Source organism: Podarcis gaigeae (genome assembly GCF_964106915.1).
Source record: "Podarcis gaigeae genome assembly, chromosome: 1".
NCBI lineage: Eukaryota > Metazoa > Chordata > Lepidosauria > Squamata > Lacertidae > Podarcis > Podarcis gaigeae.
Genome location: NC_139678.1, coordinates 68,372,879 through 68,394,382, shown reverse-complemented (window position 1 = coordinate 68,394,382; position 21,504 = coordinate 68,372,879). Strand labels below are relative to the sequence as shown.

Genomic DNA, 21,504 nt, shown 5'->3' with positions numbered 1-21,504 from the left:
AAGGAAGGCCTCTGGTTTCTTGATAAAGGTATACTTAAACACCTTTTTTAACTCATTGTATATCATTTCCCAAAAGGCCTTCACTTTAGGGCAAGTCCACCAGAGGTGAAAGAATGTTCCTTCATTTTCCTTACATTTCCAACATTTATTCTCAGACGAATGGTATATTTTGGCCAGTTTCACTGGGGTCATGTACCACCTATATATCATTTTCATTACATTTTCCTTCAGTGCATTACATGCAGTGAAGTTCAGCCCGGTGGTCCACAACCTTTCTCAGTCCTCAAACATAATATTATGCCCAACATCCTGTGCCCACTTTATCATAGCCGATTTCACCGTTTCGTCTTGTGTATTCCATTTCAGCAGCAAGTTATACATTTTTGACAATACCTTCGTCTTAGGTTCTAACAGTTCTGTTTCCAATTTCGATTTCTCCACCTGGAATCCTAACTTTTTATCATTCTTGAAAATTTCTTGAATCTGAGCATAATGTAGCCAGTCTCGCACTTTACCTTTCATTTTTTCCAAACTCTGCAGTTTCCAATTATTTCCATCTTTTTCTATTATTTCCCAATATTTCGGCCATCTGGCCTCCATATTGGGTCTTTTTAAGGCCTTAGCCTCCAGAGGGGACAGCCACCTCGGTGTTTTGTTCTCTAGTAAGTCTTTGTATTTAGTCCAAACATTAAATATTGCTTTTCTGACAATATGGTTCTTGAAAACCTTATAAATCTTAGCCTTGTCGTACCATAGGTATGCATGCCACCCAAATGCGTTGTTAAAACCCTCCAAATCTAACACGTCCGTGTCCTCAAGAAGTAGCCAATCTTTTAGCCAGCAGAAAGCTGCGGCTTCATAGTACAGTTTTAAGTCTGGCAGGGCAAAGCCCCCTCTTTCTTTTGCGTCTGTTAATATCTTATACTTAATTCTGGGCTTTTTGCCCTGCCAGACAAATTTGGAGATATCTTTTTGCCACTTCCGGAAGCACTCCGTTTTGTCAACAATCTGCAGTGTCTGAAATAAAAACAACATTTTTGGCAATACATTCATCTTGATGGCAGCTATTCGTCCTAACAAGGAAAGTTTTAGTTTTGACCAGCTATCCAAGTCCCTCTTAATTTCAGACCAGCATTTTTCATAATTGTCTTTAAACAGACTCAAATTTTTAGCTGTAATGTTTACCCCTAGGTATTTCACTTTCTTAACCACAGTCAACTCTGTCTCTCTCTGAAACCGTTCCGACTCAGTGTCCGTCAGGTTTTTCCCCAACACCTTAGTTTTTTGCTTGTTTAGTTTAAATCCAGCCACTCGACCAAAGTCATGAATCAGTTGTAAAACTCTTTTCGTACTAGATTCTGGCTCCTGTAGTGTTAAAACTAGATCATCTGCAAAGGCTTTAAGCTTGTATTGTTTCATTCCGACCTGAATCCCTTCCACCCGCTGGTCCCCTCTAATCATGTTCAGGAGCACTTCCAGGACTGAAATAAACAGTAACGGGGAGATCGGGCAGCCTTGTCGTGTCCCTTTCTCAATTTTAAACTCTTCTGTAACCACATTGTTAACTATCAATTTTGCTTTCTGTTCTGAATATATTGCATCAATCCCATTTTCAAACCCCCGCCCCACTCCCATTTCTTTTAAATTCCCCTTCATAAACTTCCAGGAAATGTTGTCAAAGGCCTTCTCCGCATCTATGAAGATTAAAACTGCTCTTGTATTTATGTTTGTTTGTAAGAGTTCCAATATGTCTATAATATTCCTAGTGTTGGCATACATATGTCTACCTGGGAGAAAGCCTGCCTGGTCCTTATGAATTACTTTGTTTAAAACCCTCTTGAATCTACTTGCCAAAACATCTGCAAATATTTTGTAATCCACATTCAAAAGGGAGATGGGGCGGTAGTTCTTGAGTTGGTTCTTTTCAGTTTCCGATTTTGGTATCAATGTGATAAAAGCCTCCTTCCACGATTCCGGCGCCTTCTTTCCCTCCATGATTTCATTGCTGACCTCCATTAGTGGTTGTATCAAATAGTCTTTCAATGTCTTATAATACTTGGAGGTCAGCCCGTCAGGTCCTGGCGATTTGCCCTGTTTCATATTCTGGATGGCCTGCTCAATCTCCTGTCGTGTTATCTTGCCGTTTAAAATTGTTCTATTTTCTTCTGAGAGTTTTGCTAGTCCATTTGATGCCAAGAATCGTTTAATCTCGGTTTCGTCTTGTGGCCCTTGGGTATATAATTTTTTAAAGTATCTCTGGAAGCACTTTCTAATCTCTCCGGGGTTCTGGATATTCCTTCCTTCTATCTCTAAATTTGTCACTGTATTTAACTTTTGTCGCCTCTTCAACTGCCAGGCTAGCAGTTTTCCACATTTATCTGCCGATTCAAAAGTTTTTTGTCTCATTAACTTAATTTTCCATTCTATTTCCTGGTTTATCAATGTTGAATATTGTGCTTGATGAAGTTTGATTTCTCTTAGAATCGGCTGGGATTTTGGATTAGATCTTAACTTCTTCTCTAATTCCTTAATTCTTTCCAAAATTTTATCTTTCTTTTCGTTTTGCTTTCTTTTCTTTATCGTATTCTGTTGTATCAGCAACCCCCTCATTACAGCCTTGCTCGCGTCCCAGATAGTTCTTTTTTCAATTGTAGTATTCATATTAATCTCAAAATAGTCCTTTAGTGCTTTTTGGGCCTTCTTGATAATCTCTTGGTCTCTAAACAGGCCATCATTCATCTTCCATCTGAAGGAACCTGTTGAAGTCAATATCATATCCATTCTCAGGGCATTGTGGTCAGAGCATGTCCTTGGGCATATTTCCACCTTTCTGATCTTTGGAGCCAGGCCTCTAGTTATCCATATTTGGTCGATTCTTGTCCATGTCATCTGGGCCTCAGAGAAAAATGTTCCTTCCCTTCCCAAGGGGTTTCTCACTCTCCAAATGTCAATCCAGTCCATATTGTCTGTCATTTCAAAGAAAGTCTTTGGTAATCTTCCGTTTTTAGTAACATTTTGATTCTGTGACTTATCCATGTTTGTTGAAGCAACTCCATTCATATCTCCCATCATGATGATGTTGTCATAGTCCAGATAGTCCAGCATAGTCTCATGCAATTTCTTGTAAAATTCCGATTTTCCTTCGTTTGGGGCATAAATTCCTAATATCAAAATTTTTTCGCCTTGGAACTGTATTTCTATTGCTAGGATTCTGCCATGTTCATCTTTAAACAGAAATTTAGGTGACAGGCTCTCTTTTGCATAAATCACCACACCTCTTTTTTTGACATTGTCCGAAGATATAAATTCCTGACCAAGTCTCTTGTTTATTAGCACTTTTCTGTGGAGCCTAGTCACATGTGTTTCTTGTAGGCAAATAATGTCCAATTGTTCCTTTCTTAATATGTGAAAAAATTTTTTCCTTTTTTCTGGGATGTTACAGCCATTTATATTCCAACTCAAAAGTTGCAGAGACATCCTGAAAAAATCTGGTTATTCTTGCTGTGGGAGTGCTTTATTTTCCGAGTTTTCAGGATCTGAGGGTGCTGTTCCCCCTGAAGGTTCAGGCCCTGAAGGCAGTCCAAGTCCTTTGTGAAGATCCTCTCCGTGTGCCGCCAAAAATTTGTCTCTGTCCTCTAATGTTCTGATTTTAATCTTTCTCCCTCTAAAAGTAAACGATATTCCTTGAGGGAACTCCCACCTGAAGATAATCGAATTGCTCCTTAACAGTTTTGCTAGTTCCTGGTATTCTGCTCTGAGATCTAATAGCTGTTTAGGAATATCTTTGTAAATTTCAATTCTTCTGTCCAAAATGTCCAGTGACTTCCCGTAGTGCAGGCCCAAAATCTTGTCCCTTTCCTCCTTTGATCTCAATATTATCAGGCAATCTCTGGGTTTCTCTTTTCTTATAAGCCTTCCAAGTCTAAAAGCAGATACAATTTTGAAATCTTCTTCTTGTAAATTCCAAAACTTGGAAAATTCTTTAGTTAAAAATTCGACTAGGTTGCCTTCTTCCACTTCTGGTAATGAACGTATCCTCAAGTTGGCCTCCCTGTTCCGAAGTTCTGTCATAGAAAAGTAGATCTGATGTTCCCCTACTTGTTTGCTGAGTGGTCTCACTTCTTTTTCAAGCTGGCCCACTCTTTGGCTGGTCTCCTCAGCCAATTTCCGATTTTCACCTACAGCCTCTTTTAGTTCTCCAATAGATTGAGCATTCTGTGCAACTTGTCCAGTTAGTCTGTTCAGGCTTTCTGTGTTTTGGTCAATTTTTGCTGTTTGCTGATCAACTTTTTTGTCCAGAGCCTCCAATTTTTCAAAGATCTTTTCCAAAATAGAGCCACTTCCTCCTGTGGCCATTTCTTCCAATTGCGGTTCCTCAGTCTCCCCCTCCCCTGACTGAAGAAGGGAGGCCGCTTCTGCCTCAGGAGGTAAAGTAGAAGGTAAAGTAGGCACAGATGATCTACGCTGCGAGACTGCAGATAACGTTAGAGTAGCTTGTTTTGTTCTTCCCCCTTTTTTTCTTGTTCCACTCATTCCAGAGCTATCTATAAGCCAAGGTCAACTTTGAATGTTCCCATGAGAAAGCAACAACCCAGATGTTCACATTCAAACAGGAGGCCGGGAAAGAGAAAGTAAATTAAAGTCACTGCTTTAATTCCCAATGCCTCTAGGGGGAGCTTATAATGTCTTTAGGGAGAGAGATATCCAAATCAAATCAAATCAAATCAATAAGTACAGTTCAATGTCCAAAGATCTCCACAATATAAATTTTGGCAGAGTTAGGGCTTAAAAACCCATCAATATTTCCATCAGTGCTTAGACAGCCAAAGTTTCAAAGTTACCAGTTCAAGCTCAGAATGTTTCAAAGTTCTGAATCTAAGTATCCAGCTTTGCAGGCTGACAGCCACTTACCCAGGCAAAACCCGCGCCTGGGTTCTTTCTTTTAATTGTATCCAAAAGCCAGACAGAAGAGAGGTATCTTTGTTTCCATATAGGTCCAATAAAAAGTAGCAAATTTTAGTCCTTAATCCACCCAATGCGATAGTTAAATAGGTGCCAGATCTGTCAGTTTGAAAATTGGCTCTTTGTCTCCACTCCTCCTGCTCTTTGCTTTCAAGTTCAGTGTTAGCGGAAGACGGACTTCCTGTTTATCGTCAATCCGCTTTCAGCCAATTTCAGGGTTTTCGGGGTGTTAAAAGTATAAGTCCCATTTACTCACGAATTTCTTCCTTTCCAGTTTTAGCAGTCACAAGAAGAAAGGTCAGCGCTCACCGGCAACGGCTCCGCGGCTTCACTCCGCCGATTGCGGAACGACCCTCAGCGCCGCAGCCTCCTCCGCGATCCGGAGCCCCTTACGGGGTTCCTTCAACGTTTTGGGGGCTGCGCCTGGCGCCCGCCGGGTCCCAAGACTGCAGGCTTCTGCTGCCTGCAGTTTTCCGATGTGGGTCTCCGCTTCGCCGTAGCGGACGACCCGTTCTCGGACGGAGCTCCCTTCCCAGTTAGGAAAGGGCAGCCATTACCCTTCGCGCCGCCTCCGGAAGCCAGTGCTCCTGTATTACATTTGATTTCTTTCCCCTCACCCTGCACAAGAGCTGGGGGGGGGGTAACAACTGACACCTTAATGTACTTGATGATCAATGCCAATGTAAGACCAGTGCTAAGGCTATCCTGTTTTGGAACAAAGTCAGGAAGTTGGAAGCTAAGAATGATGCCTTGCGATTTTGTGCAAATTGTGCTTGCTTATGACCAGCCCTCAATTCCCTACCCCACACTTTTTCTTGCTCATGCAGGGCCAAATCCAGATGATGAGGATGGAGTGCTTGGAACCAGAAAAAGTCTTCTACATCAACCTGGTCCTGTAGTACTTTATGGAGCACAATAACCTTAATGTATTGCATGGAGAAGCTTCCTGGAAGTTGACCTGTTTGTTGATTACGTACATCCATTGCTGGCAGGATGTTATTGCCATCTTTATCTGGCTGACCACATAGGATGGGTTGTTGTTTTCTGCAGCACTACAGTAGGACTAAAGGACATGATACTTTATTATTCTGTATTTGGACCCAAAAGATAAACAGCAAGAAACTGACACCACAGCAAATTAGGGTACTACAAAGAAGAAAGGAGATGAAGTGCATTATCAGACCAGTCTCAAAGTTTGATAAGGTAGGATGGATTAGACATAAACTACTTTACGGTGCAATCTTATACATGTTTTTCTGAGGGGATGGGGTGGGGAGAAGTCCTGCTGAACTCAGTGGGACTTACTTCTGAGCAGATATGCATAAGGCTGCGCTATCAGTCTCTGGCCTGTGAATTAGATGAGAAAATGACCGAGCGATCCATCCATGTGACTGGAGTGTTGATAGCCTGATGGCAAAGTCAAGATAAATGTGTAACATTATTTAGACCGACAAATGCAGTTTGTCACTGTAAAACAGATCAATGGTTTCCAAAATTAAAACATTCTATATCTGTCATACGTTCTTATCAAGCGTTTTCATGAGTGTCAGGTGAGAGGCAAAGATGATGCAGAATCAAACACAGATCCAGAACTGGAGAAGTGTTAAGTCTCTCTGAATATTGCACTGATTTCTGTTTGGATTTTTAACTTTGGTAAAAGAGAGTACCATCTCAGTCAGTGCTACCATTTTAAGATTTACCACCACTGCAGCTCCATACAGTTAATTTTACTGGGGAAGAGTTGCAGAGGCTCAGATCTGTCTAGAAACAACACTGATTTGGAAGAACTTTCTCATAATCCTTGATCTGTTAAGACTGACTGTAGATACTCAGTGCAGGTCAGGTAAAAGTACTCTGAACATACTCAGAGACACTTTAAACTATTTTATTTAACATGTTGGAGCCCAGGCATTGAAAAGAGGTGCCAGGGCTGAGCCATAAAACAAATTCATCTCTGGTTTTATTCCTCCAATCTGTATTTTTTGATAACGTCACTATGGTTGCACAAGGAGCAGTGATTGTTTTCTTCAGTCTCTGTTTGTCCGTAATAGGTGGCATGCTTGCAGCGAGAAGTCAAACACAGCTTCCCTCCTGAGAATGATCAGAGTGAGCACAGAGAAGAAAAGCCTGTGGCAGACCAGTGCTCTAATGCTGTACTTCTTATTCTTTCAATATCTCTGCCAAAACCTAGGAAGCTGTCTATGTGGGCCTCAGAGAAACAGCACAAATCGCTCCTTGGCATGGTTGCTACAGGCACCTATGCCTACCACCTTCAAAAGTCATCATGTAGCCAGATGTAGTTGTTTTTATCATGAACTCCTAATTGGAGGTACAGATAGGTAGCCGTGTTGGTCTGCCATAGTCAAAACAAAAAAATTCCTTCCAGTAGCACCTTAAAGACCAACTAAGTCAGTTCTTGGTATGAGCTTTCGTGTGCATGCACACTTCTTCAGATACACCGTGCAGAGCGTGCAAGATCTCATGGAAATCAGGTGAGATTTCATCCACAATTGGCAGTGATGCAGAGTGAACGGGGAAGTTGTGTTGGTCGAGGCAGCCGCAGCAGGGACGGGAAGGGCAAGGCAGCACTTCCTGTTTGACCTCAAGCGGCAAAATGGGAAGTGCCACCGCTTCAGAACCACCCTTTTTGGAACAATAGCACCCACAGGTGGTTACCAGCACCCAAGAGTAATTTCACAGTGGGTTCAGTCTTGGTCCTGCAAAGGCACGGCCTAGAGGTATTTCTCATCCTCTGCTTTCTCTACAGTTGCTGTTCTGGCCCACGGCCCACATCCATCTCTCCTACCTGTCTCTGCTTATTTTTACATTCACACCACAGGCGGCCATAAATACTAGGGTGGCAAACACATTGCGTTCTCTGGCTGAAAGTGCTGCCTCGGCCATTTCCCCTCCCAGATATGAATAATATCCCTGTGACTTAATTTGAGCAACATTGCTATGTCCTCTACTGCCCTGGAAGTCACAAAACTACCCAAAGGACAGTACAATGCTGACGGTGTGTGGAAAGTCTGTGTGTAAAATAATATTCATTCCATAAAATTGCTCACCTGAACATTAGTTTCTGGCTTCACTTGGTACCCAGTAGAAGTGGGACATTATTGTCACCTTTTTGCCCATATTTATCACCATTTCCTGTGGATCCAGTTTAATATATCTCCTGGAAAGTAAAGAATAGTATCAATATGAATAACAATTAATACACTACCATCATTTTTATTTAACAATATTATTAGTAAATAATAGTGAGGTGGATATTTGCCGAAGATAAAGATGGGAGCTGACATTTTATGTGTAATACAGAAATAAAATAAAATAAAATAAATCCCCTGAAACACTAATGCATTTTCTTTCAGAATCTGAAAAGTGGAAATTTGCTTGCTGGGAACCATCATTTCTGATCTAATGGAGGTTGGCTATGATATAATTCCTGTTACAGAGCAATTGATCAAACTATGTATTGGTAGTCACCTCAGCTGTACTTCCTGTGAGCAGAAATTACTTGCAAAGTTTTGTATAAAGGAGAACAAAGCTCAGCAGGTTAGTTCAAATGAAATGTTGTCAGAGGTCAGCACTTTCTCCAGCAGGAGCTATCCAAACATTCACATTGTAATTTCCATTCTCCATTCTGTTTCTCAAATGTCGCAACAGAGAATTGCTTCTGTGAGGTGAATGAAGAAGAGCCAGGATAGAGCAAAAAGATCATCAGTGCATTTGTACATGTACACCTTCTCTTCCCAAGCAATGAATACTATATAGATAGTTTTTACTGGCATCCTGAAAGCATTTATTTTGATTATTCCTGGTGCCACAATGCATTTGGAATGTGAAAATATTGCTGTGTCTTTAAGTAAGGCTGTTTGAGCAGATAGGCATGAAGACGATCTAGTGTGGAATGTTTGCTAATATTACTATAAATTACAGTGGTACCTCGGGTTACATACACTTCAGGTTACATACGCTTCAGGTTATAGACTCCGCTAATCTAGAAATAGTACCTCAGGTTAAGAACTTTGCTTCAGGATGACAACAGAAATCGTGCTTCAGCAGGAGGCCCTATTAGCTAAAGTGATGCTTAAGGTTAAGAACAGTTTCAGGTTAAGAACGGACCTCCGGAACAAATTAAGTACTTAACCTGATGTACCACTGTACTATAAATTTTGAAGGAGAGCTGAATTTTGGTTCACGTATTGATTTGGTAAGTACAAAGCAGGTACGTTTCCAGTAATATATGAACTCAAAAAATTGTTCCATCATTGCTAGTTTTAGTAAGATTGAGCCAAATATGCATCCCTTTCAGGGAGATGTTTCATCTCCTGCAAATATTGGATCTTTTTTGCACAGTTACAAAAGTGGTAGAATGTTGCTGTTATCCTTTCTACCCATCAACACTCAGCACCTGGGCAGATGGTCACTCCAGTCACCAGGTTACACTTCCACACAACTCTGGGATGTATTTATATGTAAATTATAGTAATTATTTTAGCATTTGCTTTCCCACAACTAAATTAGCATATGCATATTTTATGTAAATCTGTGTCCACTTTCGTCTTCTGTTTTGGTGGCCCCCCTTCTAACTATGACTTTCCTGCTGAATCAGAAACTATGTACTTGGGTTTATGGTTCTCAGGACTGGATCCCTATCCATATGTATCCCCCGCCCCCCAGTCTGATATTTGGGATGGGATGGGATAGAATGCATTCATTTTAAAAATATACAATAAATGTTATGAACATAAGAAGCTCCCTTATACTGAGCCAGACCATCTAGTTCAGTAGTTGTCTACCACAACAGTCAATGTCTCTCCAGGGTTTCATCCCAGCCATAGCTGGAGATAACAGAAATTGAACCTGGGGCCCGACAGATGCACAATACATCCTCTACCACTGATCTGTAGCTGTTCCTCTAACAAGAAGCTTGCAGTTGCATATCCTTAAATAAATCATTTGTCCTGCTAAGATGCATTGATTGAGGAAAGTGGCTTGCCAAAGTGTGTTGGTAGACATATTGCAGAAACCCTTCCTCCATTCACTTCAGCTGTACTTTCACTAATTATAGTTTGAAGTAAACGGAGGAGGTACAATAACTCGATATATACCCTGAGTCTTAACATTTCACACTATCTTCTTGTTACGAAACATCCTTAATATGAAAAATCCCATGTTAGTTTGAACATAATCTATACTATATAAACTTGACCTTTCCCTCACATTCTCTAATTTCTTTTATGGTCTTTTGTACACTCTTCAGTGTAGATTAAGTATTTGGGGAGAGAAAGATGTAATAAAAAATGAATTAAAATAAAGGAAAAATCTGTGCAATTTAGCAGTTTTCCTATACCACATTGGGTAAATGCATCTTAACTGTTGTTTTAAATTACCTTACGCACACACACACACATTTCTTTCTTTTGACTTGTATCCCACAAGGAAGTGGAAAAGAGCTAGGAAGTAACAGGAACCTTAGGAATAATTGCTTTTAATTAGAACCAATTTCTAACACATTGTAGAGGAGATGGTAACAAATGCAAGGCAACAAAGCTATTCCTTAGAAAGCTTAGAAGGTCATCAAAGGTCTATTCAGTACGTGCCCAATTTGAAATGCACAAAGCTAATTGCAGTTCACCAACCCCATCAGTCCTGTATGGTGCTTTTTTTCTTAAAAAAATGTTTAGGAGTACTCTCATTTCCCTACTCATATTGAAATACTGCTCCTCAATGAGGCCACACCTAAATTCACAAAATGTTTAGGGGTTGCATCCCCCTGCACCCCCCCCGAAAAAAGCACTGGTCCTAGAAGAGATCACATATTTTTCCTGCCTTCATTTGACTGTAAAAAAAATGGGGTTGGTTGGGGAGAAGGGGAGCCAAGAACCTGGCAGGCCATAATACATGGGCTGGTGGAACATGTCTAGTGTTAAATCACAAGTTGTGGTGAATGTTTGGTTAGCTCAAAGTGAATGCTATGTTGGCTCAATGATTTCTCCTTCACAACATAATGTCCCCCCCCCCACGCCCCGTCCTCCTCCCACATATTGGAAAACAACAACACCATAGCCGATAGCACCATTTACAGTGAAGAACAGATAAAAAACCCATTATCTGCTTCCAAAAGCTAGGGTAAACAGGTGTATATTTTAAAGAATCAATAGAAAATATGATGTGTCATATGCACTTCTATGGGGAGAGAGCGCCAGAGTTTGGGGGCCCACCACAGAGAAAACCATGTCATGAGCCAATACCAGCACCATCAGACTTCTATTCTTCTTTGGCGATCACTCGTAGATTGTCTTCCATAAACATGGTTTTAACAATGAATCCATAAGTGACTGTGGAGGCCAATTCTGGACCCACATGTCCTTCCACAGTAGGCACATTGGTTCCCGGGCTGGAGTCGATCACAGTGTGGATTTGCCAAGCGTGCCTTCCTCTTAGCACGTTTCTCCCTTGCGTTCTGAGTTCGAGTGTCTTCAAAGTCCATGTCACCTTTGGTAAAGGCTGTTCTCCAACTGGAGCGCTCGCAGGCCAGTGTTTCCCAGTTGTCAGTGTTTATACTACATATTTTTTTAGATAAGACCAACAGCACTACCAACAAGGCCTTCTCTACTGAGCACCTTGAATTGGATTTAGAAACAAATGGTGAACCAGTACAGATGCTTCAGGACAGGTGTAATGTGAGTCCGACTGGATATCACTCTAGCTGCTGCATGGTACACCCTTGATGTCACCTATCCCTCCAAACAAGGGCAGCCCCACACCTTCTATCAAAATAATCTACTCCAGAGATTCACAGGGCATGGAGTGTAGTAGCCAAGGTGTCTCAGTGTAGAAAGGACCATAGCTGGAAATAGGCACACCTAGCCCACAAGGCCTTCAGTGACAACACTGGGTTTAGAAGTACCCTGATATGACACACCTGTTCCTTACAAGGGAGTACAACCTCATCCAGAACAAGTTGCCCCACCACCTCCCAAATTCAGGAACTTAGAATGTATAACATCCCTGTCATGCCTACATTCAGTTTCAATTTGTTGACCTGTATCCAGTCCATCAGGGATGCAGGTGGTGCTGTGGGTTAAACCACAGAGCTTAGGACTTGCCGATCAGAAGGTCGGCGGTTTGAAACCCCGCAACGGGGAGCTCCCATTCCTCGGTCCCTGCTCATGCCAACCTAGCAGTTCGAAAGCACATCAAATTGCAAGTAGATAAATAGGTACCACTCCGGCGGGAAGGTAAACGGTATTTCCGTGTGCTGCTCTGGTTAGTCCCGAAGCGGCTTAGTCATGCTGGCCACATGACCCGGAAGCTGTACACTGGCTATCTTGGCCAATAAAGCAAGATGAGTGCCGCAACCTCAGAGTCTGTCACAACTGGACCTAATGGTCAGGGGTCCCTTTACCTTTACCTTTATCCAGTCCATCACTGCCTCCAGGCACCAGTCTGGTACCTGAAAACCTCTCCTGATTCAGACAGTACAGAGAGCTGGGTGTCATCCATATACTGAGGACACCTCACTCCAGAATTTCTGATAACATATCCCAGCAGCTCCATCTAGATGTTAAACAGCCTGGATGACAAGAGAATCCCATGGTCAACAGTATCAAAAGCTGCAGAGAGGTCAAGGAGAATGAGCAAGATTGCGTTTCCCCTGTCTCTAGAGCCTTCTGGAAATATTTATTTAATATTTCTCAAATGTCAGAGATGACTTTGAAATCTTTTCTAATTTGGCATTATCTCACTATACACATTCGGGAGTTTCTTTTTGGTTGTTTTTTTGTAGAATGCACTAGATTCCTTTGGGATCACGCAAGAGAAGTTTTGGAAAAGCATGAGATTAATTCCTGCTTTGCAAATCATTATCATTCTCCTTGTGAATGTGAAACCCTTCTGTTAAACCTGGTATTTATGTTCTGAAACAAAGGACATGACTAATCACAAGGGGTCTCCTTGTTGCATTGTTCCAGTTTGTACTCCACTTAAACAGCATTCCAGATAACATCATGTCACTGAATAGAAATGAAACTTTCCTCAGAGGAAGCCAGCAAGCTTCGATAATTACATTCCCTTGATAATGGCATCTGGGAATCTTCGCTGAAACAGACTTTCTCTTTTCCTCCTACAGGCATTCTCATTTCCACAGAATCGATAAGTAGGAAGACCAAAAACAGACATGTGGATTCCCATCAGGCATACCTATTCTCACCCCCTCCACAAGATCCTTTGAAAAAGATTCAAACCGCCTCCATTTTAAATTCATGACTACTTTTTTGGTTTTACCAAGGCTTTAAATATCAAGTCATTAGACAGAAGGAAATAGTATGTTCACTTTCCATTAGCTGTATGTGGGGGTTGTAATAATGAAGTTGATCCTTGCCCCATGCCTTTCAAAAGATTTTTTTAGGTTTTTGGCTTCTCAGCATTGATTTCCCCACAGCTCTTGGGACAACCAGAGAGCTCTGGTTTTGGAGAGGGAGATCCAAGGGATTGCTGTGGTAACTTCCATGGCCCTGCAACAATTGCTTGGGGGCAGTTGGGGACAAGCTATGGGAGGAGTAGGAAATGGCTCAGGTCCAAATCCATCCTGGTGCCCCACGACGCCCCCAAAGCAGCGAGAGATTTAGACCAGCCCAGGAGTTGGCCTAGATCTCTCACTCTCACTTCCTCCCAATCAGGGCCAGCCAAAGACATTTCAGAAACTGAGGTGAACCACAAATTGGTGTCCCCTCCCCTCCCACTAGGGAAGAAGGGTTGAGTGAAGATCTACATCAGGAACAAGGGGGGAATATATATCAATATCAGGAGTGGAAGGAGATCAGCAGCATCTCCTATTCACCAAGAGGCCACTGTAGAGGCTGCATGGGGGGGGGGGGGCTGCCGAAGAGGCGGCAGATCCTGCCTCCAAGATCCTGGCACCATGGCAGCAATAGCAGGCAATGCATTCCTTGGAGGCTGGATCTGCTGCCCCTATGGATCCTACTGCCTTATAAATGGGTCACTGTGGAGCTATTCTTTAAAAACCTATCAGGCACATCTCATGCCAGTACTAGGTGATCATGAATTGAGTTGCAGTCATTCAGACTAGCTCCCAATCTAATATCAATTTAAATGTTTGTGAAGAGACCTGCCACTTCTGCCAGTCTTAGCCAAATCATGTCCCCATAATTTTTTAAAAATAGACTGGGCTCCATTCTATAAATGCTAATGATGTAACCAGGCATGTCCAAAGTTCGCTTTGGGGGCCTAATTCAGCCCCGCCCCCGCCCCGCTTTATCTGGCTCCTGTGGCAGTTTATTTATTGGAGCCAAATCCTAAAAAAAAGCTCAACATCTTTGGTCGGCCCTCACACACGTTCCCTTCATCAAATCTAGCCCTCTTTGAAGAAAGTTTGGGCACCCCAACACATCTACCATCTTTAAAGTACCACAAGTCTCTTTGTAGCTTTTGAAATGGCCCTTGTTTTCAAAAGCAGTTTTCCACGTTGCCTGAGGGGATTGTTCAGGTGACAGCAAGATTGCGAAAGTCTTATTATTTGTGGTATTTAGGATTCACCCCACAGCTCAACAGGGCATGAAGGTGGCGGCTTCCCCTTTGCAAAGCTTGCACTGGTTGGCGGTCCAAGCGCTGTAAAAGATGTTACCTGAGATTGTCGGAGTGCCCCAATTTATCAGATCACAACGGTGAATAAGAGGGATTTGCACATAGGCTCAAAAATTAGGAGGTGTGACTGTTGACAAACATAACAGGCAAGGCACTTGTTGCAATATGACATTTATGGGTGCCAGCAAGTCTAAATGCACTGCAGTGTTATGCTTCACTGGGATGCTGCTGCTTACGCATCTTTGCATCAGAAGAAATGCAGGCAGCTCAAAATTAACTGAAAGGCACAGAACACAAAGTTCTAAAATGGCTGAATCCCAGGCAAAAATTCTAGCTCTGTTTCTCAGCCTGGTGCATTCTAGATTCTGACTGGCACAGCTGGGAATTACAATACAAAACATTAGGAAGGGTTCAGATTGAGGAAGGCTGCTTTAAACACTTAACCTGTCTGTTCCTGAGACATATGTTCAGGACCATTGTTTCATCAGCCCTACGGTGCATCCTGGCCTGTTAAGAAAACCCTCCTGCCATCTTAAAAGACTCCTCTAATGAGGCTGCTAAATCTTCAAATGGGGTTTAAGAAAATCAAGCATAATGATTCACTTTATTGTTATTTATTGTGCATTTCACAACCTAGAAAATAAATTCTTCTTTCCTAAAAAGAGACTTCCTGAAGTTTTAGTGGCTGTGAATTGTAGTCTTGATCTTAAAAGGGCCCCTTTTTAAATTATGCTATATCCCACTGATTCATTGTGAGAGTTGAGCACATATTCATCTCCTTTCCCACTTACTTTGAGTAGAGTAGCAGCACTTTCTGAAGTACGGATGGCTCTGAGTTAATTTATCTCTGTTATCAGGAATGGAGCTTTTGCAGCAGCCCAATAGACTGCACTATGGAATATTATTTTCAATTGCTCTGTTTTGAAGAGAGAGAAACACTTAAAAGCACAGCTTTCTTGGCATCTCTATTATCCCAAACATCCCAGAGATTTGCTCCTTGCAACTCTCTTTTCCAATCTCTTGAATATAGTATTAAGGAGCTGGGAGCAGTGAATATCATTAATGGGTGACAAATATACCCTTAACTCCTTGTGAGTATATATGATGAGTACCCTTTAAAAGGGACAGAGGTGTAGAGCCGATTTAGAATTTGGATGTGGGGAGCTGAATCTGCTGGTGGAGTTCCCAGAGCTATGAAACAACCGGGCCTGCTGCATCCCATTCTAATGGAACATTGTACAGAACAGCTGGGGCTGCGCATGCTGAAGCCTCTGGAAAAAGTTGAAGCATAGCTCAGTAGTAGAGTAATAGCACATGCATTGCATGCCTAAAGTCCTAGGTTCAATCTCTTGCCACCTCCCATTAAAAGGATCACGTGACATGCTTGAGACTCTGGAGAGCTGGAGATAGAGCAGAAAATCCTAGATGGGCAAAACAGTCTGAAGTGGGTTGGACTAGATCATCCTTTGGTTCCTTTCCAACTCTATAGTTCTATGAATTTGTGGTATAAAACCTATTCTTATGTTCTGATCAGCTTGTAGGTGAATTATGTGGAAAGACATCCAGCTTCCCCCACTCCCTTCCTCTTCTTGAACCAGAGAATTGTGTGGGATAACCAACATGCTTACATCCAATTAACGCATGAAGGGGTTAATACCATAGAGTTAGCTGCCCTGCCAGGCTTACCTATGTCACTTCCTCTTACTTTGGGAGGAAATAGGCAACCAAGCCTATTGTTCACCCCAGTCTACCTGATAAGCCTAACATGTGAAGAGCGGCATAGCTCTCACCAGTCCTTCTTGAGTGCCTATACTAATAATCTGTGAACTTTTACCACTGTAACTAAGCTAAGTTTTATTGGATGTGTACTTTTTTCTGACTGCTGTATGGAAAAGCACACAAAGAAGACCTTTGAAAAGTTAGTAAGTAAACAATTTTTTAACATGTGGTCTTTTCCTATGCTGGGGAAAGAGAAAAACTTTGGAAGGAACTTGGAAGGAAACATTTTCAAGCTATGTTTCCATGCTTTAGTTTGCTGCATATTTTGTGACTTCAAATGTGTGCTGGTGTTCTCTCACCAAAGAGTACTTGCCTCAAACTTGGATCTTGGCATATAAGGAATTATTAGAGATAGAGACAGAGATGGTAGAGATAGAGATAGAGACAGAGCCAGCAACCACCACACACAGCAGCTGCTTATGAATCCAACTAGAGACACAGGTAGAGCACTGAATATGTGACTTAATGGCCTTCTGGTAGCATAAAAAGCAATAAAGCTCTCCTCTTCTCCCCACCCTCTTTCTTTTATTTCTCAATAAACTTTCTGCAGCCATCTTGAAGAACTCAATGCACTGCTGAAGGCTGATAGAAAGGACACTAGTCTACATGCAGTTGTAACCAAGCAACTCTAAAATAAACCTGTTATCTCATAAAGCAAAGTCTGAACCCAGGGTCTTATTTCTAAAAGTCCAAGACTTCTGAGCACACCACCGGACAGCTAAGAAACATTTTGAAGTGGGAACGTTTGATGGTATTGCTTAGGAAAGCTCTACCAGCAAACTAAAGGCTCACACCCCAAACAGCTCACTAATGTAGATCTAGTGGGATTTGCTCAACATGCTTTATCTCCCTGCCAAACACCCTACATTACAGCTGTAATATTTATAAGGTGAGTGAATTAAGAGTGCCAGCAATTCCAGAAAGATTTAGTGCAAAGCAGCTAGCAAACAAGCTAATACTATTCTAAGCAAATATTTATTTTGTATCAACTGAGTAGATCTCCTTGCTGCACAGTAGCAATGATTCTTTATGCCATTTTGTTGGAGTCAGGGGGACGGCAATCAAGTGTAGATCATTGTTAAGGTCTCAGATAAGTGGCCCTGATTTACTGTTGGAGTGGACTTACCTATGACTCCCATGTAATTGCTTTTTTGTACGAAAGTGCCTGCAGGCTATCTTCAAGACATTTTCTTAAATAAACGATGGGTATTTCTTTTAAGCTCCTGGAATGCTTTCATTAAGCCTTGTACAGTTGTGGCCTAACAACAGTTTAAGGCAAGAAACCTGAAGAGAGAAGATGATCCCTCAAGTTGTCTGGAGGTGTTTTAAGCAGCAGTGAAGAAGGCAGTAGTTGCATGCAAAAGAACCAAAACAAAACCCCAGGTCCATGCCTTTCTTCCTACAGAAGGCTCTCCTAACTGGATATGAGCAACAGCATTTAAAATAAGTACTTAGACTGCATTTCTAACCTCACTTACTTGGGAGTAATCTACAGCGAATTCAATAGGACTTAACTTCTGACTACCACATGGTTAGGATTGTATGGTCATCATTAGGAAAGGCTTGACCTTTTGCCCTTTGAATGGCACTTAACCTCCCCCCCCATTATATTCCTTATATTAGGATACTGTGGTGCGCTAGATGAAGACCAACAAACCAAGAGTGAATCCTGGTAAGACACAGACTTGTAGGATGAGCAGTTGCAAGGGCCAGCATTTGGGAGTCCACCAGTTTTAAACGGGGTTATTTTCCCTCTGAAGGAACAGGTATGTGATTTGAGGGTGGGTGGGTGTACTCTTAGATTCATCTTTGTCACTGGAAGCCCAGGTAACCTCCATGTTGGAGTCACCATTATCAACTTACATTGGTCCACCAACTATGCCATGATTCATGCACTGGTAGCCTCAGTAATGATAATGTGCTCCACATGGGCTTTCCTTTGAGACAAGGCTGGAAGCTGCACCTGTGCAGAATGCTGAGGCCAGATTGTTGATTGGGCACCTGGATGCACACATATTACATTGTTGCTGAGGGAACTGGGACCAATTACCAGCCAGCAAAATGTGGTGGGCCAGTCCTGGTGGTTTGTCTTGATAGTGTAAACACGGCTGGTGTGTCTCCTCGGAACTGCTGCATAAAATTAAATGTGTGTGTGTGAGAGAGAGAAAGGGAGGCAGAGCAGTTGAGTCAACCTGAGCTCTGTTTAGTGGAGGAAAGTAACCCAAAGAAAACAAGCTTCAATCTAAATATTCTTCACCTTTGCCTCTGCCCGGGAAGCCCTCCAGAAGTCAGGATTATGAAAGGTAAATTTGGATGGAATATTTTGGCAGGGCTGTCATGTTTCATTTGCCAAGCTTTAAATTCTGATAGTATCACAACATTGCCTGTATAAGGAGTGAGAAGGGGTCACACACACACACAACCTGTCTACAGTTGGAAATATGCTTCTTCTTCTTCTTCTTCTTCTTCTTCTTCTTCTTCTTCTTCTTCTTCTTCTTTTTAAATGGGTTGTTTTCCAGTACATACAAATGAAAGCTAAGGAAAGAGGCAGAGGGTGAGAGTTCTTGCTTGCAAAAGGGATTGCCATACAATGTTCTACCTCGACCAGTTTTTCATCAGTCATGGCTCTCCCATTAGCTAATGCCCTTGACTCTCACTAGTACATATGCATTTATTTGCATACTTTATCTTGGCATATACATTTTTGTACACATTACTTGACTGGAGAACTGGGTTGCAAAATTCAGAGAAGTGTGGTTGCACAGGATTAGTGTGAATTAGGCAGGCTCCCCTTTAAATGTGAACCGAGGGCAAATGAGTCAAATTCAACTTTTAGTAGCTGTGCTGTGAATTATTTTAAAGATAACATGAGTTATGAAATGTGTTTGAACCATTACATGTACTATACCTTAAACTGTAGCCATGCAAGTGTTGTTTATAGAGATGGGTGAGAAATTAAGCTCGGTTCACATTTAAAGGGGAGCCTGCCTAATTCACACTAATCCTGTGCAACCACACTTCTCTGAATTTTGCAACCCAGTTCTCCAGTCAAGTAATGTGTACAAAAATGTATATGCCAAGATAAAGTATGCAAATAAATGCATATGTATTAGTGAAAATAATATGCAAAATGCATGACATTAGAGGAAATTGCTTTGCAAAACTGCATATTAGAGGAAATTGTGTATTGTGTATGTTTAGGAGAAATTAATGCTAAAATAGTGGTGATTTTTTAATTAGGACTTTAAAAAAAATTTGATGTGGAAATATGGAGAATTGACTGAAAAAAAAATGAAAGAAGTTGGAACAGAGCAGTTTGTCCATCCTTACCTGTTTTTGATTGTGGCTGGCAATAAAGTTGTTGTTCAGCATCCGTTTATGCTTGGCTTATTCTCTAAAATAAACTGATGTCTTGATGTGGTATCTTTGCATGAGCAGAGAGATTTAAATGTCAGGGCACTTCAAGTATGCAATTGCTTTTATAAATTTTGAGGTGGGTAGTGTACTTTGAAGCCTATATGTTTGGATTAGCTCTTCAATTGTCTACAGGGACAGAAATACTGGTGTAAGGATCTAACACTTAAATCTATGTGCCTGATTTTATTTTAAAAGTAAATTAAACTCAGTGATCTGACAGGAACTGCATCATGCTCACATGCTTTTGAGCAATTTATATCTAAAATGTAGGCAGAGAAATGCTCTTAACTGTATTTCACTACTGGTTACACTGAATTTTTATTTGAAATTTGACAGGAGACAGATGAAAGTTGAAAATATGGGAAGGGGGAAAGGATAACTGACAGGATTGATCAAAGGGTACAGATGCCTAATGCCTGTGTATTGAGGGCCCCTGGGAAGAAGTCATGTCTGACTGAATTGATGCCCCATGTGGCTACCCAACATAGCAGTGGGTCCCTCTTGTAGCATACAGAAAACAGAATTATACTGAAAATTACATTTAAGTCTGGGCTGTGTTGGATAGAGTCTAAACCCACTCCATGGTGAGCATGGCTTTTTGTCCCATCTATGTCTGTATTTGTAACACCGCTTTATTGAATCTTGTTAAATAAGAACCAGAGGATTGACCCAAAGTCTGCTTCAGCAGCTGTTACAACAGTTTTTAACAGTCTAACCTCCTAGAGCCATTGGTGGAAACTGGTTCTTGTCATGGACAGCTGTGTGGCAAGCAGGAGTTTGATATAAGGGTGCCCCAGCATAGATATTCAGTCCTGTTGAAACTCCCTCTGCCATGCACTTGTGGAAGGAAGAAGAACCTAGCAAGAAAATAAGCAAGCAACTTCTGACTAGTCTTTGTTGCAGACAGAATGCTAGGCAGTCAGACTGACCCCCGCCCCCCGGTAAGATGCAGTATGGCTGTTTGTATATCCTTAATCTCAAGGAGACAATATTACATAGATTTTAAGGTTACAAAATAACTGAATAAGTTGCTGCAGTCCATAATTTCCAGCGTTATAGGAATATGAATTTGTAGTGCTTGCTTTTAATACAAGGCTGGGTTTACAGTGCATTGCAGATTTTAATCTGAGGCAGAGAAGAAGTCCTCCTTCCTTCCCTCCCTCCCCAAGTCTCCCACCAAATCAATTGCCTTGCTACAACAGTAGTGCTGTGGAGATAGCCTTGTGGAGATAGCCTTGCTACAACAGTAGTTGCTGTGGAGATAGCGGTGGGGAGTAATGCTCTGGCATAGGGTGACCTGGGAAATGTAGTTTTTCCAGGGCATCTGACAGATTTGTCTTGTAATTGCTGGACCAAATCAAATGTCTGCTAATTTCTAGTTCTTAGCTTGTTTTTGTGGAGCAAGTGTGTGTAACTGAACTATGTGCCATTTTCAGAAAATGAAAAACTGTTTTGAGAGAGGGAATTTGGAGAGTGGAGGAGGAGAGACTTAGTGCCACCTTCTCCCACAACTCTGAATTCTACTCAAAACAGCTTTTCATTAAAAGGAAAGGAAAGAGTGGTTTCATAACTTCTTTACAACAATGTACTAAACAATCTTTCTCAAATTTTTTTCTGGATACCTTTTATTTTCTTCCATTGTGCTACAATCTTCTTCACCTGGGTCATAGTTCTAAGACACATAGAATTGTATCCAACTAAGACATATTCAAAGTAGACAGGTGTATTTCA

The 21,504-nt window shown here is 41.6% G+C and overlaps 2 long non-coding RNA genes across 2 annotated transcripts in view; both read left to right on the top strand.

The window, feature by feature from the left end:
• Positions 1–5,969: 5,969 nt before the first annotated feature.
• LOC310838720 lies at positions 5,970–8,800 on the top strand. Its single transcript, XR_014561131.1, has 3 exons — positions 5,970–6,165; positions 7,014–7,068; positions 8,337–8,800. It is a non-coding gene; the product is annotated as an uncharacterized lncRNA (long non-coding RNA).
• A 4,560-nt stretch (positions 8,801–13,360) lies between these two features.
• The window catches only part of LOC310838709, a 57,880-nt gene continuing 49,736 nt past the window's right edge, over positions 13,361–21,504 (top strand). The window contains exon 1 of the long non-coding RNA XR_014561129.1: positions 13,361–18,122. This is a non-coding gene — a long non-coding RNA (uncharacterized lncRNA). The remainder of the gene's footprint in view (positions 18,123–21,504) is intronic.